Source organism: Ovis aries, chromosome X (genome assembly GCF_016772045.2).
Source record: "Ovis aries strain OAR_USU_Benz2616 breed Rambouillet chromosome X, ARS-UI_Ramb_v3.0, whole genome shotgun sequence".
Lineage (NCBI taxonomy): Eukaryota > Metazoa > Chordata > Mammalia > Artiodactyla > Bovidae > Ovis > Ovis aries.
Window position 1 is genome coordinate 16,071,271 of NC_056080.1, and position 15,659 is coordinate 16,086,929.

General features: G+C 48.4%; 1 protein-coding gene across 4 annotated transcripts in view; it reads right to left on the reverse strand.

Annotated features, from left to right (window-relative positions):
* RAI2 (retinoic acid induced 2) overlaps positions 1-15,350 on the reverse strand; it is a 73,750-nt gene extending 58,400 nt beyond the window's left edge. For 2 of the 4 annotated variants that reach the window (XM_027963025.3, XM_015104814.4), the window contains exon 1: positions 15,147-15,350. The gene's annotated coding sequence lies outside the window, so the exon portion shown is untranslated. Of the gene's footprint in view, positions 1-14,550 lie in introns of all 4 variants that reach the window. The other 2 variants (XM_027963024.3, XM_027963023.3) reach the window with 1 other exon arrangement.
* Positions 15,351-15,659: the final 309 nt, after the last annotated feature.

A 15,659-nucleotide genomic window follows, 5' to 3' on the forward strand; every position in this document is an offset into this window, starting at 1 on the left:
GCTCTTGGAAACATACAAAAGGGGAAATTTGTGCAGTTGTAACTTTTAAAAATTAAACATATTATCAACATCTAAGTACTGCAGAGCATGCTGCCAGGAGCCACGAAGGGTTTGGGTTGTTCTAGATGGTGATTAAAATGAACTTTAGGAAGTGCTGTCTGGCTCAAGAGAATGAATGCTGGTTTAAGACCAAGCCACACACACACAAAAAGACGTTTGATTCCTGCTCTCAAAAACAACAACAACAACAAAACAAAGAGGGGAAAACAACAAAAGAAAAAAGTGTAAGTTCTGTGGGAGAAAACACAGATATGTGCACACTTAGGGGAAAAAAATGACTCCACATTGCTCTTTTGTTTTACAAATATTCATAAGAAAAACAGCCTAGCAGCTACTTCTTCACATGTGTGTTTATTTTTAATAAGAACAACATTCTCAACACTGATGAAAACTAGATCTAGAGTCAAGGTGGCCAACACGACAGCACCCTTTCCAAGGACTTCTGGGCCCTCCTGGCCACACTCACCCCTTCACCTCCAATCCTGCCCCAGGGCATTAATTAGGGTAAGAATACAAGGATAGGGAGACTAGGCTTCCTGATCTGTCTCACCTGCTTCACTTTTTTTTTTTTCTTTCCTTTGCTAGTTAAGTTTTCTGCCACCTTTAATTGCAGAGAATAGCCGCATGGACAATACATGGGCCTCTCCTTCCTGACTTGCCCTATGTGGTCAGGCAAATTCTTAGAGATTATGCCTCTTCACCCTGCCTGGCTTTCCAGCCCCTCCTAAGGAGCCCCAAATGAAAATGAATGCATTCCAGAACAACTGCCAAGGGAGTGACCCAAGCTAACAGTGGTCCAAGTCAAGTCGGGATTAAGGGAGGGCCAGGTCCCCAGGACAGGAGCAGGAAGGAGGCTTCTCCCGGCTGAGGTGAGCCAGCAGCCGCTGCTCCCTGCATGCCAGGAGGTAACAGCTAAACCCCAGGTCACACCACTGTAAGATGTAGGAATTAGCCTTTAAGCCTGGATAGACTATGTTCAACCAAGGATCCTAGCACCAGCAGCCCCGCAGCACCTGGGAACTTGCCAGAAATGCAAATTCTTGGGCCCCACTCCAGGCCTGCCAGGCAGGTCCCAGAAATCTGTATTTTAACCAGCCCTCCAGATGATTCCCTGGTAGCTCAGCTGGTAAAGAATCCGCCTGCAATGCAGGAGACCCTGGTTCGATCCCTGGGTTGGGGAGATCCCCTGGAGAAGGGATAGGCTACACACTTCAGTATTCTTGCCTGGAGAATCACACGGATAGAGCAGCCTGGCAGGCTACAGTCCATGGGGTCACAAAGAGTCGGACACTACTGAGTGACTTTCACTTCACCAGATGACTCTGAAAGTGAAAAGTGAAAGTGAAGTCGCTCAGTCGTGTCTGACTCTTTGCGACCCCGTGGACTGTAGCCTACCAGGCTTCTCCATCCATGGGATTCTCCAGGCAAGAATACTGGAGTGGGTTACCATTTCCTTTTCCAGGGGATCTTCCTGACCCAGGGATCGAACCCAGGTCTCCCGCATTGGAGGCAGATGCTTTAACCTCTGAGCCACCAGGGGTATTTCTAACACCTGCTAAAACTTGAGAATCACTGGTCTACAGGCCTCTGAGAAACAGGGGAACTGTGCTGGGCAGAGAGGGAAGAAGAGAGATGCAGAGCGGCTGGGCATTCCAGAAGAGGCGTGCCTCAGGCAGAATGGCACAGTGAAGTCGGTCCAGAGAGGCATTCTCCAATACGGCACTCTCTAGCCACAAGGGGCAATTTACATTTAAAATAGACAAATACTGCATTGACATTTCATCACCGGTTAATCGGGACAGACCCCTGTAAATAATAGAAATTAGGCTTTGAGTTCATGCCTTTCAAGATTGGCTCTTGGAAATATACAAACGGGGAAATTTGCACAGCTGTAAATGGAGAATATATTTTTTTTAAATTCTCCAGATTTATATTAACATAGAGTAGAATGGTGGTTACCAGAGGCTGTGGGGGGAAACGGGAGACTGCAAAAGAAAGAAAAATGAAAGTAGAAGGGTGGTTGCCAGGGGTTAGGGGAAGGAGGGTAAACAGGGAGTTAGTGTTTAAGGAGGACACAGATTCAATTTGCAAGATGAAAAGGGTTCTCTGCAGATGGATGGTAGTAATGGCTGCACAACAATATGGATACACTGAATACCACTGAGCTGTACACTTCAAAAATGGCTAAGAAAAAATTAAAAAGTCAGGCCTCAGCCACACACCAGTCACATTTCTAGTGCTCAACAGCAACTTAAGGCTGGCTAGTGGCTACCATATTGGATAGTGAAGGACATTTCCATCATCACAGAAAATTCTTTTAAACCACACTCTGGACGAATCCCAGTTCCACCTCCTATGAGCTGTGTGACTCTGTTTAAGTTACTAACCCTCTCTGAGCCTCTAATACTAGTAGCGTTAGTCACTCAGTCGTGTCCCACCCTTTGTGACCCGTGGACTATAGCCCCCCAGGCTCCTTTGTCCATGGGATTCTCCAGGCAAGAGTACTGGAGTGGGTTGCCATTCCCTTCTCCAGGGGATCTTCCTGACCCAGGGATCGAACCCGGGTCTCCTGCGTTGCAGGCAGATTCTTTACCATCTGAGTTATAGGGAAGCCCCTGAACCTCTAATTCCCCCTTTATGATATAAAGCTCAAAATACCCACCTACATCATATGATTCTTATGGAGCTGGAACAAAAATAATAGATATAAATCACCTGGTACAACTGTCCAGGCTATAGCAGGAGCTTGACAAATAATAGGTGATACTGTCCTACTATGACTTTATAAAAAGCCATTGGAAACATTTCTAATAGAATGGATAGTTTGCACTGGCTAATGTCTTTCACTATGTCTTAATTGCAAATTTCAAAGTTTGTATAAGTGGCTCTGTTTTCAGTAGGACAAGCCAGCAGTCCCCTCCTGAAGCAACACCCATCTGCCAGCAGGTCAAAAATGGGGCATTTTAATCCAGAAGCAGTAGTGTAGGAGAGACTCATAGTAAGGCTATAATTTTCAAAGCTAGAGAGCCTCATTTTGTGTGGAGTTTTTACCTTTTTTTTTTTTTTAAACCACCAATGTCACAATCCATGGGAATGTCCATTACATTAGACTCAGGCTTCGGAGCTCTTCATCTAGAGAAAGATGCCCAAAAGATCTCATACCTTCTTGCAAACCTCCCCCCATAAAGAAAGGAAATAAAACACAGCTGAGAGAGACATCATCAAAGAGTCTACAAATTATAAATGCTAGAGAGTGTGTAGGAAAAAAGGAACCTTCTTACACTGTTGGTGGAAATGTAAACTGGTATAGCCACTATGGAAAACAGTATGGAGGTTCCTTAAAAGAAAAAATAGAGTTGATCCACCACTCCCATCCTGGGCATGTATATACAGAAAATACAAAAACTCTAATTAAAAAAGATATATGCGCCCAAATATTCATAGCAATGCACTATTTTACATAGAAGGGACCTGTCCACTGACAGATTAATGGATAAAGAAGATGACATATGATGTGTATGTGTGTGTGTGGGGGGGGGGGGGGCTTTCTGGGAGGTGCTAGTGGCAAAGAATCAGCTTGTCAGTGCAGGAGATGCAAGAGGTGGGTTTGATCCCTGGGTCAGGAAGATCCCCTGAAGTAGAGCATGGCAACTCACTCCAGTATTCTTGCTTGGATAATCCCATGGACAGAAGAGCCCAGTGAGCTACAGTCCATGGGTTCGCAAAGAGTCAGACACTATTGAAGCAACTTAGCATGCACACATGCATATATATATAATGAAATATTATTTAGCCATAAAAAGAATACAATAATGTCACTTGTAGTAACATGGATAGGCCAAGAGATTATCATACTGAGTGAAGTAAGTCAGAAAAAACAGGTATCATGATATCATTTATATATGGAATCTAAAAAATAAACTGATACAAAGGAACTTATATACATAACAGAAATACAGACAGGAAACAAATTTATGGTTACCTAGGGACAAGGGAAGGAGGGATAAATTAGGAGTTTGAGATTAGCAGACACTACTGTATATAAAATAGATAGATAATGAGGCCCTACTCTATAGCATAGGGAACTATATTCAATATCTTGTAATAATCTATCTTGTATCTTATAATAATCTATAAAGGAAAATAATCTAAAAAATAATATATATATATATATATTATTATTTCTTCTCTGGTGGCTCAGATGGTAAAGAATCTGCCTGCAATGCATGAGACCCAGGTTTGATCCCTGGGCCAGAAAGATCCTCTAGAGAAGGGAATGGCAACCCACTCCAGTATTCTTGCCTGGGAAATCCCATGGACAGAGGAGCCTGGCGGGCTACAGTCCATGGGGTCGCAAAAGAGTCAAAGAATCAGACACGACTGAGTGACTGAGCACACAATACACACACACACACACACACCCCCACACACACACCCACACACACACCCACACACACCCACCCATATATGAAAGTCAAAGTCATTCAGTTGTGTCCAACTCTCGCGACCCCATAGTCCATGGAATTCCAGGCCAGAATACTGGAGTAGGTAGCCGTTCCCTTCTCCATGAGACCTTCCCAACCCAGAGATTGAACCCAGGTCTCTGACATTACAGGTGGATTCTTTAGCAGCTGAGCCACCAGGGAAGCCCTAATATATATGTGTGTTGCCGCACATCTGAAACTAACACATGATAAATCAACCATACTTCAATAAAAACACACACGCTGAGAGCAAGTGTACAACCCGGAGGCATCCTCTCCACTGACGAGCAGTCCTGAGGGAGAGAGTGGCCTGGGAAAACAAAAAAAAGGGCTTCATGTGGGGTTTCATTCTAGTTAGGAAATAGGGAGTCATTGAATGTTCTTGAGCTACAGTGATGAAATCAGAGGGCTGCTTTAGCAAGAGGAGGACCAGCTAGGGGAGCAACTCTGGAGCAGTAAGGAGACTGAGGATACTGCCTGGTGAGCCATGCTGAGGAAAGGAGGACAGTGGGTCGAGCCTGTGTGAGCTGGTGGTCCAGTGGTTAGGACTCTGCGCTTCCATTGCACTTCCAGTCTCAGCTGGTGGAACTAAGATCCCACTAACCTCACAGTGAAACCAAAAAACCAAGCAAAACATAAAACAAACAAACAAAAAACTTCCTCTGGAGAAGCAATTTCATTTTTCACATGGGCTTTGGACAAAGCCACAGTTCTGTGGCTGCTGGGTCAAAAGAATCAGGTAAGGAACTGGGAACAGGACTCTAGCTCAGGTGAGTTTTTCTGGCTTAGAAATGGCAGCAAAGGCTCCCTTTCCTGATCTACTAAGGCCTCCTCAGTAAATCCAAGACTTCCTAATGTTCTGAATGAGTAACGTTAAAAAAAAAAGTAGGATCCAACATGAGTTCAACTTCTGACTTTGTGAAAAAAAGATGCTAAACTACAAATATTGTCATTTACAAAAGAGACTTTAACACTAACAAAAAGTGGGAAAGGCCATTTTAGAATAAAGGGAAGTTCTATAAAAATGGAAACTCAGAATACAGTTTCACTCTTCTTTCATTTAACTGTGAATGGGTAGAAATTTTGCCCCATGTGGGGTGGTGGTACTCAAGCCTGGTCTGCAGGGATCATTGGTTTATGTGCCTTTCCAAAATGGTTCCCTGCGCAGTTTCAGCTGTAAGAATCAGCCTTGATGACCCCAAATTCAGCTGCCCAGCTCCTAAGAGCAAAAACACAAAGTTTGAGTTTTCTGGCATGGGTGTGTCTAACATGGAAAGGCCAGGTAGAACCAGCCTCTTCTAGAATTCTTCAAATGCAAGTGATAAGCCACAAAGGATCCTAGAACAAATATTGATATCTTCACATTCAATAATTTCATATTTAGTCTAGTGGGTTAGTGATTTTTTTCCTAAAAGGAAATTGCAGCCAGAGCTAATTGCTCAATCTGAAATGTATCTGGACATTGTTTAGATGTTGGAAAGGAAACGGTAACGTTGCAGTCTCTTGCAAAGAGGAGGGTGTTATTTTAGAAAAAAAATGCAAATGTAAATTAATAGAAAATGCAGCCCTGAATGGTTTTCAAAGCTTTGATGTACACAGTCAAAATAGCACTCCTATTCTGAGCTTTCCTTGACATTTTTCTTATTTTGAAATGTGAAAGGAAATCCATCGGCACAGGCTCAATCCATTCCCATCCATTGATTTGTTAGCCAATCAATGGCCATTGTAATCTGAAAAAAATAACACCACTTTCTATGAACCTTTCCAAGCAAGGCCGGGTTCAGTTAAACTTAATAAAGAGAAAAACAGCAAGGACCATCTGGAAAACAGTCTTCCGGAGTCGCGAAAGATAGTGGCAGCCTTTGCCCAACCTGCTATAAATAAGTGTCTCAGGAAAAAAAAAAAAAAAAAAACACCCGATTTTTAAATCTGTTTCTACTTAATACAGCTGCAATAGAGTTTATTTAGCTTTTCCCTATAGCAGGAGGACTGTTTGCATTTTTATGACAAGGGTCTGAATGTTTTTCACAGCCATTTCCATTGCCATTATTTTGAGGAACAACATACCACTCGGACCTGTCTGTTGGCTTCAGCAGCACACAGCGGTGGCCCCAGTGGCCTCTGCACCACAAAACTGGCCTCCAAGCCCAGATTTTTGATCCCACTTCCTCTCCTAGGGTTGCAGCCATCACCCAAATCCTGGTCCACGAGGGAGAGCCAACTCAGGATGACCAAGCGTCATGTGCTGCAAATCAATTATTCCTCTGCCTGGACCCAAGCACTCAGGGGATGTCTGCCAAGAGTCAAACGACTCATCAAGGGAGGCAAGAACTCGCCAATGAAGGGCTACTGCTGGCCTGGCCAACCCACCACGTGCTCACCTTTCTATCTTTCCTCACTGGCTAAGCTTCCTTCCACACTCAACACTCAAAACTCCTTCGGACACTCTTTGGCAAAGGCAGCCTTGGATGCCTGCAAAGTGAAGTGGCGCCCCGGTGATGTCTGCCCTGAGCAGCTGGCCACACCCGTGAGTACTCCCTAAACACCCATCCCACCCCAAAGGTGGTCAGGATGAGGTTGGCCTCAGGACATTGTCCTATGTAATGAGCGATCCACCTCTCCTTTCTCTCTCTGTCCCCCAAGGGCTCATCCCACTTTCATGGATGGGCAGGAATGGTTTACCCCATGACACATTCCCCGTGAAGGCATGATCACCCCTCTTGCAGCTCATCCAGTGGCAGCATTCCATCTGTTGCTGCTGACCTCAGGCATTACCAGGACCGAGCTGGCTAGAGGAACCCTGCTGCCGTTCCTTTTCCCAAGCAGAACTGCTGCAGGGAAATAAACGTGTGTAAGAGGGGGGAAAAGGTGGGAGGGGTGGTGAAGTCCACCTGAATGTGAATGTCCAGTAATTTTGAAACATGCTCTATCTGCTCACCATTGACTTTCTCTCTCAACAGAACGGGAAAACAGAGAAATTAGTGGTGGGTAAAGGGCTGCCACAATCTACAGTGAGTCTGTTACAGTGTTATGAACAGGGCTCTCCCAAGTACACTAAAGGGCTAAATTAATTGGCTCAGGCTTAAGATGCTACAGGAGAAATGACAGTGGGGAGAGGTGGGGGTGGAGGAAGATACCTGGTGGCTGAGAAGGCATGTCTGAAATCAGGCGCATATGAAAAAGAAACTGAGGAGAAATAAACCCGTTCTCTTCATGAAAAAACAGAAAAGGTGTTAGTTGTTACAATGTGTCCTCCAATTACCTATGACTTATTCAGTCACCTGAACTGAAAGAAAAATCTCTGTGCTTATACAATTTTACAGACCCTTGCATCCAACTTACAATTAAATCAGGCACATGACCCACTTCCAACCGTTAATTAATCACTCCCATGAATTGTACATATAAGTTAGAGAGGGAAATTCTGTCTTGTATTATTTCAAATTGAATTATCCAAAAGCCACAAATTACTTATTAAAACTTAGTCTAGACCAGTGGTTCTCAATCAGGGTCCATTTTGCCCCAGAGGGGACATTTGGCAAGATCTGGAGACATTTTTGGCTGTCACAACTAGGGGGGAGGGGTGACACTTTTGGCATCTAGTGCGTCAAGGCCAGGGATGCTGCTAAACACCCTCCAGTGCACAGGACAGCCCCCTACAACATAGAATGATCTGGCCTAAAATGTCAACAGGGCCAAGGTGGAGAAACTGTGCTCTAATTAAAGGCAAATACAGTTGGCTTTTAATATTCATATCAATCAAAGAAGAAAAATCCCATTTTCCTTGAAATCTAAGGTTGGAAACACATATGTTTACTAAGGACATACTGATTCCTTTCCAAATAAATGAAACAGGTTCCCAGTCTGAATCTAGAAACATTAAAGAAATTCTGTGACGGTGGTGGAGCTAGCAGGGTGCATGTGAAATGCGTATTTCATCAGTCTAAACGGATGGAAATTAATATCTCATAAAATAAAATGATTATCTCGTTATGTTCCATACAAAACCAAAATCAATACACTGCATCTTACTTAACCTGCAATTAGTGTTTTTAAAAACTAAACCAAGGAAATGTCATTCTTCCCCATTTCTTGCTAGCTGGATACACATTTCTGAGCATGAGGCATTAAAAAAACAAACAAGCAGACAACCACCCCCTCTTTTAAAGCAGATTTTTCCAGAGCATAAAAAGCTTCCTGAATCGTTCCATTTTATTTATTACTGTAGATTCAATCATTCTTAGTGAACAAAACATGCAAACCATTCTGTTGGTTATGCCTGCCTGGCTTTCCAAATACCCTCAAAACTGGGATGATGAATCACATACTTTGGCCCCACTGTGCCAATTCATAGTAAGCAAAGAATCCAACACAGCAAGATAGGACATTCTGCCCGGTGTGTATGTGTGTGTGTGTGGGGGGGGGGGGGGGGCGGGTAGGTGGGTATGGGAGTCCTTCAGCCAATTGTTTCCATAAAATCTTAAGAGCAGGTGCTGAGATTCTCTAAAATTCTTTTAGTTCTAGAACATCCTATGTGATTGTGCAGTGCCCCCAGCATGAGGATGGACTTTGGTCAGGGAAGATGCATGTTCCTAGAGTTGGCCTAGTGTTTCCAGGCTAAAACCATGGAGGACAGAATGGCTGACGGCTATACTATCTCAACCCTTTCAAGCCCCCAATTCCTTTGTCAGAATTTTCAGGTGGGCACACACACAAAGGCAAAAACAACAACAACAACAAAAATGCCAGCGCATACCCAGTCCTGGCCACCAGCGAGGCCCAGTTCCGCTGCTGAGAAAGAACAGTTGCTCCAGTGCAGCTGCAGGAGCTTTTCCAGGGAACTGGTAATACCCTGGCTGTTAATGAATTATTTTTCGCCAGAATGTCGGATTCTTCCTGTGCTCCAGTAAACAGTCTGCTTCTGCCATGGGAAACAAAACCAGCTCCTTCCGAGGAGCTCGAGGAGGTCAGCCAAGGGTCCCCTGTGGGGGCAGCCCCCTCAGGAGCCAGAGCCACAGGCGCCTGACCTATAAATCACCGAAGCCCCGAGTCCATTATTCCAGCTCTTTCTGTCTCCTCGGGCCATGCCCAGGGCCAAGGGCACAATGCCCGCGGTGAGCCTTCCCCCACCCCCCTGAACTGTCCCTTCCTCAGAGCTTCTCATCTATGGCACCGCGTGTGTGTGAAACTGGCCTTCCTGGTGTTCATTTTGTCTCTTGCGCAGAAACTGCATTTATTCCCTTGCTCTTGTTTTCATCAAGCTGTCAGGAAATGACTATGTGCATCCCCCCCTTTTCCCTTCTCTTCTTTAAGACTGGCCCCAGCCCCAAATAACCCACTCTCAGTGCAAGGGCGTCTCCTTGGGCCCCTACTCTTCAAACACATACCCCGAGGAAGGATATTATTAGAGCAGGTGTCGAGGAAATCAGTCACTCAGGAGGGAGACAGCTCTCTGATGGACAAGGACACCAGCCTGGGCTGGAGGAAAGGAAACCCTGTCCACCCTTACCCCCACCCTGCTCTCTCGTCTCCATTAAGTTTCAGAGCCCACGTTCCAAACAGGAGGTGACTGAGCAAATATGCTCACAGGTGGGCTTAATGGGGACCCCCCCAAATGGCACCTTAGCTCTTGAAAACCAGAGTGGCCTGATGCCAGGCTGTCGTGGCTCTTGAGTCAGCCCCAGGCCTGCCATGGGGATGGAAGGTGTTCATGGCACCCAAAACTCCTGGAGGTGCTATGAGGCTGAAGGCATAGGCTGGTGGGGCAGAGCTGCCGAACAAATACGTATGTAATTCTAAAGAACAGGTGACAGTAATCTCAACACTCTAGCTTATTTGACCAATACATTCCAAATATGATCATTTTAACATGTAATCAATATAAAAATTATTAATGAGCTATTTTGTATTCTTTTTTTTTTTTGCACTAGGTCGTAGAAATCCTGTGCATACGTTATCATCATAGCATATCCTATTTTGGAGTAGCCACCTTTCACCTGCTGAAAAGCCACATGTGACTAGCAGTTACTATACAGCATAGTGTGGATATAAAATATCTCCTCATAGAGAGTTCTATTAGACAGTGCTGTGCTTAAAGACCTAAAAAAGCTGTGGGAAGAAGATGACAGGTGAGAGCAGGGTGGGCAATAAGAATTATAGCAAGAGATGGGAACTGCAAGACTGGGATGTTCTAGGAGCCCAGCCCTACCTCTAAGTGGAGATTAAAATGGGCTCTTAGGAAAGGCCCTGGGGGCCGGCATGGCAAGACCAGAGAGCATAATCATTACTTAAGGCATCTGCAGCTTGAGCAGCCTGCATCTTAGCTCTATGGATCTGTTTAAGGCAGGGGCTGGGACAGAAGATCGGCAAAGTCACGTATGTTCGTTCAATAACAATTCTGGGTTTGCAATCTAATTTGGTGAAGCAGATACAGAAACATGATCAAATTACGTGCGCCTGCCTCTGCGCGTGCATGCGTGTTCCTATGTGTGTTTTTGGCTGGAGAGCGAAGGAGGGTGTCATGTGCAAAATCCCGAAGTACTAACACGAGTCACCTCCTCAGCAGCTGCCATCAGAACACAGGAGAGCGGTAGCCTTGAGAGGCTCATCAGAAATGACGAGCCACAAAGGAGACGCCTTGAGCTGCAAAGAATGAGATGATGGGCATCCGCGCAGACGGTCAGGTGGGAGGGAGAAGTGGTAATCAGAGGCATTCTCCAGAGACAAGTGCTGCCAACTCTACAGCAAGGATGTCACCCTGATCCCCAAATCAAGCTTAATTCAGAATCCCACGCAGGCTTTTGTGCAGGGGAGAGTGTAATTAGCCATCTTTCCCCCTCCTCGAGAGCCTCATTCTCTGAGGTCCCCCTCATATTCTCATCATGGAGGCAGGAGAGTCAGAAACACCTCATACAGGGATTCAAATCCTGGCTCTCCCAGTGGCCCCAGAATTTCTAGGGGCTTAAAGGCCACCATCTGGTTGGAAGGAGGCTAAAGGACTTTGCTTTGATGGTGCAGTTGCAGAGCAAGAACCCATCTCGTTTTTATTTAGAGTTTATTTATTTGAGACGTTTAAGAGTCAGAAATACCTTACCTACCCTCTGGCCCTACCATAGCCCTCAGGCTAATTACCCACTCTGTCTCATCCTCAGTTTCCTCATGGATAAAATGGGAATGTGACTGCTCATCTCACGCAGGCTCGTCCGCTTGGAACTCCCCAAGGCTAGAACTGCAGCATCACACCAGGCCCTCCAAGACCCCAACCACACACAAATCTCTGGATTTCTCCCGGCTGGTCTCCCTTAATAGTGACATAGCTCCTTCCCACCACCATTCACTCCATCAGTTCCATCATTCAGTCACTCAACTCTCGTTCATTAAGAGACAGTTAACCTTTGGGAATTCCAAGATGAAAAGGCACAGTCTTTCCATCTGAAATGGTTAGGGACTATCTGGGGTCTATCTCCTTAGCACATAAGCATGTACCCTGCTGGGGTGGCTGAGTTGCCTCACTGGTACTCCCCCTCCCCCAGTTAGGTATTGCATTTGGTAGGAGCTGAGGAGGACTCTAGTCTCAGGGAGAAATAAATAAGAGCCTTGAGGGAAGGATAGAGGAACACGTTGCCCCTTTAAGTCATAACCACTGAGGTCTGGAATCAGACACTCGACTGGAAATTTCTCCGAGTCTGATTCCTTATCTGTAAAATAATGCCTCCATCACATCATGGTTTCCCATATGCACAGTGTCTGGCAGAGGGCAACAGCAAATGTTCATTTCCTTCTAGACTTCTCTCCCTCCACTACCCCCTGCTTCCCCAAAACTAAGGTTAGAGAAGGAGCCAGAAGACAGACACTTGCTCTCTTCTTACTGTCCATTCAGAGCACACTGTGTGTGGACGTCTCCACGTACAGAATACTTCCATTCTGGGTCACACGGCTTTAGAGAGACCAGTCCTATTTAGTTTTCGGGGTCATCATAGCCAGAGCTATATTGGTCGTCTGGTGTTATAGCACTCCCAGCAACACCTTGTCACACACCTTCCAGTCTTTCCTTTTTCTTTGCTTTCTTTCTTTCTTTCTTTTCTTTCCTTTTTTTTTTTCTTTTTCTTTTCTTTTTTTTGCATTTCATGGGCCCTGTCTTCTGGCTAAAAGACTTTTCATTTAATTTACAGTTCTTGCCCAAATGCCCACCAACCAAGTTCTCATACTGGCAACTGGCATCACCTAGAAAGCTGTTTTCTCATTTGTTTCTGAGATGAGCAGACTTTCCTGGGCCAAACCTCACCTCTGGAGGTCTGGGGCTTCTTTGCATGATAAAGGGCCTCCCTGGGTGGCTAAATGGTCCCATGGGCTAGTGCCAAAGCAGCCAGGACCCCCAAGATCCAGTCTGACTTGGCTCCTGGTGCCCAGCCACCTTGTGGATGCCTCTGGCAGGCATCTGGCAGGATGAGACAGACGTGCCCGCTCACAGGCTACTGTGTTATAGGGGTGGGTCCAGTGGCTTCTCTGGGCTTCTAAGGGGCAGAGAAACTGGGATGTCCCCTGGCTTTCAGCCTTCCAGCCACCCTGCCGCCTTCCAAAAGAAGCACAGCTCCATGTGTTCCCCTTTGAGAAAAAAACGCCAAGGATAATCACTGGGTAGGGGCTCCCACCCGCTAGCCTCCCCACTGTCCTCCTACTAGCCTCCCCACTGTACTGCCACCTCTTTCCTGTAACAAAGGGACATCACAACACATTTTCAAAGTTATCCGAAATCTCCTGGTCAATCAACAAACGATTCTGGTGACTCGAAAGGAGGAAGAGAGACATAGAAAACAGTCCCGGAAAGACGCCGGGGAAAGCATGGAAAACCTTGCCCGATGCATGCAAGGCTAAGAATCGTTTTCTCCCTGCTGGCTGCTTTTCTCTCTGTTCTAAAGAGAAGCTTCCAAGAATCAGCTAAATAAAGGGATCACACCAGAGGATGAGAGATAATGCTAAACCAACAAAAACAAAGACCCAAAATGAAACAGAGCCAGCCATGAAAATCCGCGGTTATCAAAACTTTGTTTGGCCGTATCTATTTATCATCGCTGCACACCCGGGCTCTGCGGAATATCATTCTGTTGATGTCACTTACCCTCAGCAAAATATTTACACATCCTTAAAAACGCCAGATGAGGGGGGCCGCCCGCGCACTGCCGCGAGCGGCCCCTCAAGCCCCGTCGCAGAGTTCTAGGCAGACCGTGAGGTGGGGGCACGGCGGTGGGTGGCTTCAGCGGGCACAGGTAAAAGCGCCTGACACTCCCCCGGAACGCGGCCACCCAGGCGCTGCGCCCTGCCCTGCCCACCTCTCCCCTACCTGACTCTGCAAAAAGCAACCACATCGCCGATTTCTGGTGTCAGCGCCTCCTCCTCCTCCTCCTCCCCTGACCTTCTCATTGATTAAGTTCTCAAACCATTGTTAAAGCCGGGTTGCTTTTCCCTGGAAAACTGGGCTGAATTCATTAAGCTTCCCCCGTCACAAAAGGAATATTCATAAAAGTTTGGCAGGCAGATAGGGAAGCGGACTGCGTGCCTTGGGGTGGGTGACAATTCGCTCCTCCAAAGCCACCTTCTTCTTCCGTGCCTCATCCCTCTCTCCGTCCATCCGTCGTGCCCCAAACCTACTCCAGGGACTTCTGATAGGGAAACACAAAGCAGCAGCTGTTTGGCAACATTTCTACCCCTCGCCGGCAACTGTGGTGGGATGCCATTTCCCCACCCAGGCGGAGCTTATCCTGAACAATAGTCGGGCTTTAAACGGCAAACAAGCAAACACACAGAGCATAACCCCAACCCCGAAAAAGCCAACGGGGAGAGAGGCAAGAACTCCCTTCTCAGCAAAAGGCACCGCTGAAACGCACGCCAAAATGCAGCGAGAAGGCTGCTCGGTGCCTAACATGGCAGAAAGCCCGAGCTGGTGCGGCCACCCCGGGTCTGGGCATTGGGGGGCACGAGGGCTCCCGGGGCGCCAATGCACACTCACCCAGCTCCGGGAGGATGCGGGGCTGGCCGAGCGTCACAAAGACGAGCCCAGAGCGATCTGGCAAAACCCAACTTTCCACCCGGCTCGCCAGGGCCGCCAGATACGTCAACAGAATCCATCTTTCGATGGGCCTGGAAGGCGCCGGGTTTTCCGGGCCGGGGCAGAGCGACAGAGCCGAAAGCGGCCCGGTGCGATGCCCGGGCGCTGAGTCCACCGCGCGCCGCCCTCTGCGCCCTGTGCCAGCGCCGGTGGCGGCCCGAAACCCACTTCGGGGCCCCCGCCCCGCCGCCCTGTGCCGCCTCCCCGGCCGGCCCCGGCCCCGCCGGCCAGTGCGCGGCGCTGGGAGCAGGAGCGGGGCCCGGGGACGCCGCGCGGGTGGCGGCCTCGCCTCGCGTCCCCGCCCCCGCCGGCCCTCCCCGCTGGCCCCGGCCTCCAGGCGCCGTCCTGCCCCCGGGAGCAGGCCCCTCCCCGGGCGCCGGGCCCCGCCAGGCGCGCCCAGCCCGGCGCGCCCCCTGCGTCCCGGTGGCAGGTCCGCGCGGGGAGGGCGCAGGGTGGGGGGGGTACCCCGGCCCGCACGGGGGCGTCGCGGCCGCTACCTCGCAATCGCGGCCGCCGCCTCCAGGAAGCCGTGGGGTGGTCGCGGGTGCGGGGACTCTCCGGTCTGGCCTCGCCGCCGGCCGCCTGAAGGGGGTGCGCAGCGGTGGGAGCTGCCGTCGCCGCTGTCACCGAGCTGCTGTCGCCGCCGCCGCTGCCGGTCGTGCGTGAGCGTGTGTGCGCCTGTGTCCGGACGAGTGTGTGTCTGCGTGCGGCGCCCGGCCTTTACTATATACACCGAGGGGTGGGAGGAGGCGGGGAAGGGGAGGGCTTGGGGGAGGTGGCGGAGGAGGGGGAGCAGGAGGGGGGCGAAAGGGTACCCGAGGAGGCGGCTGCTGAGGACGGACAGGTGATCTCGCCCACGGGGAGGGCGTGGCTGTGGGAGGCGCGAGGTGGCGGGAGGAAGGGGTGCCAGGGCGCGGGGGCGACGCCGGGGAGGGCCGATGGAGCGGGACCCTGCTGCCTCCCAGCAGGCTGGGGACCATTTCAGACCCCAGGATGCTGAGAGAGAACAG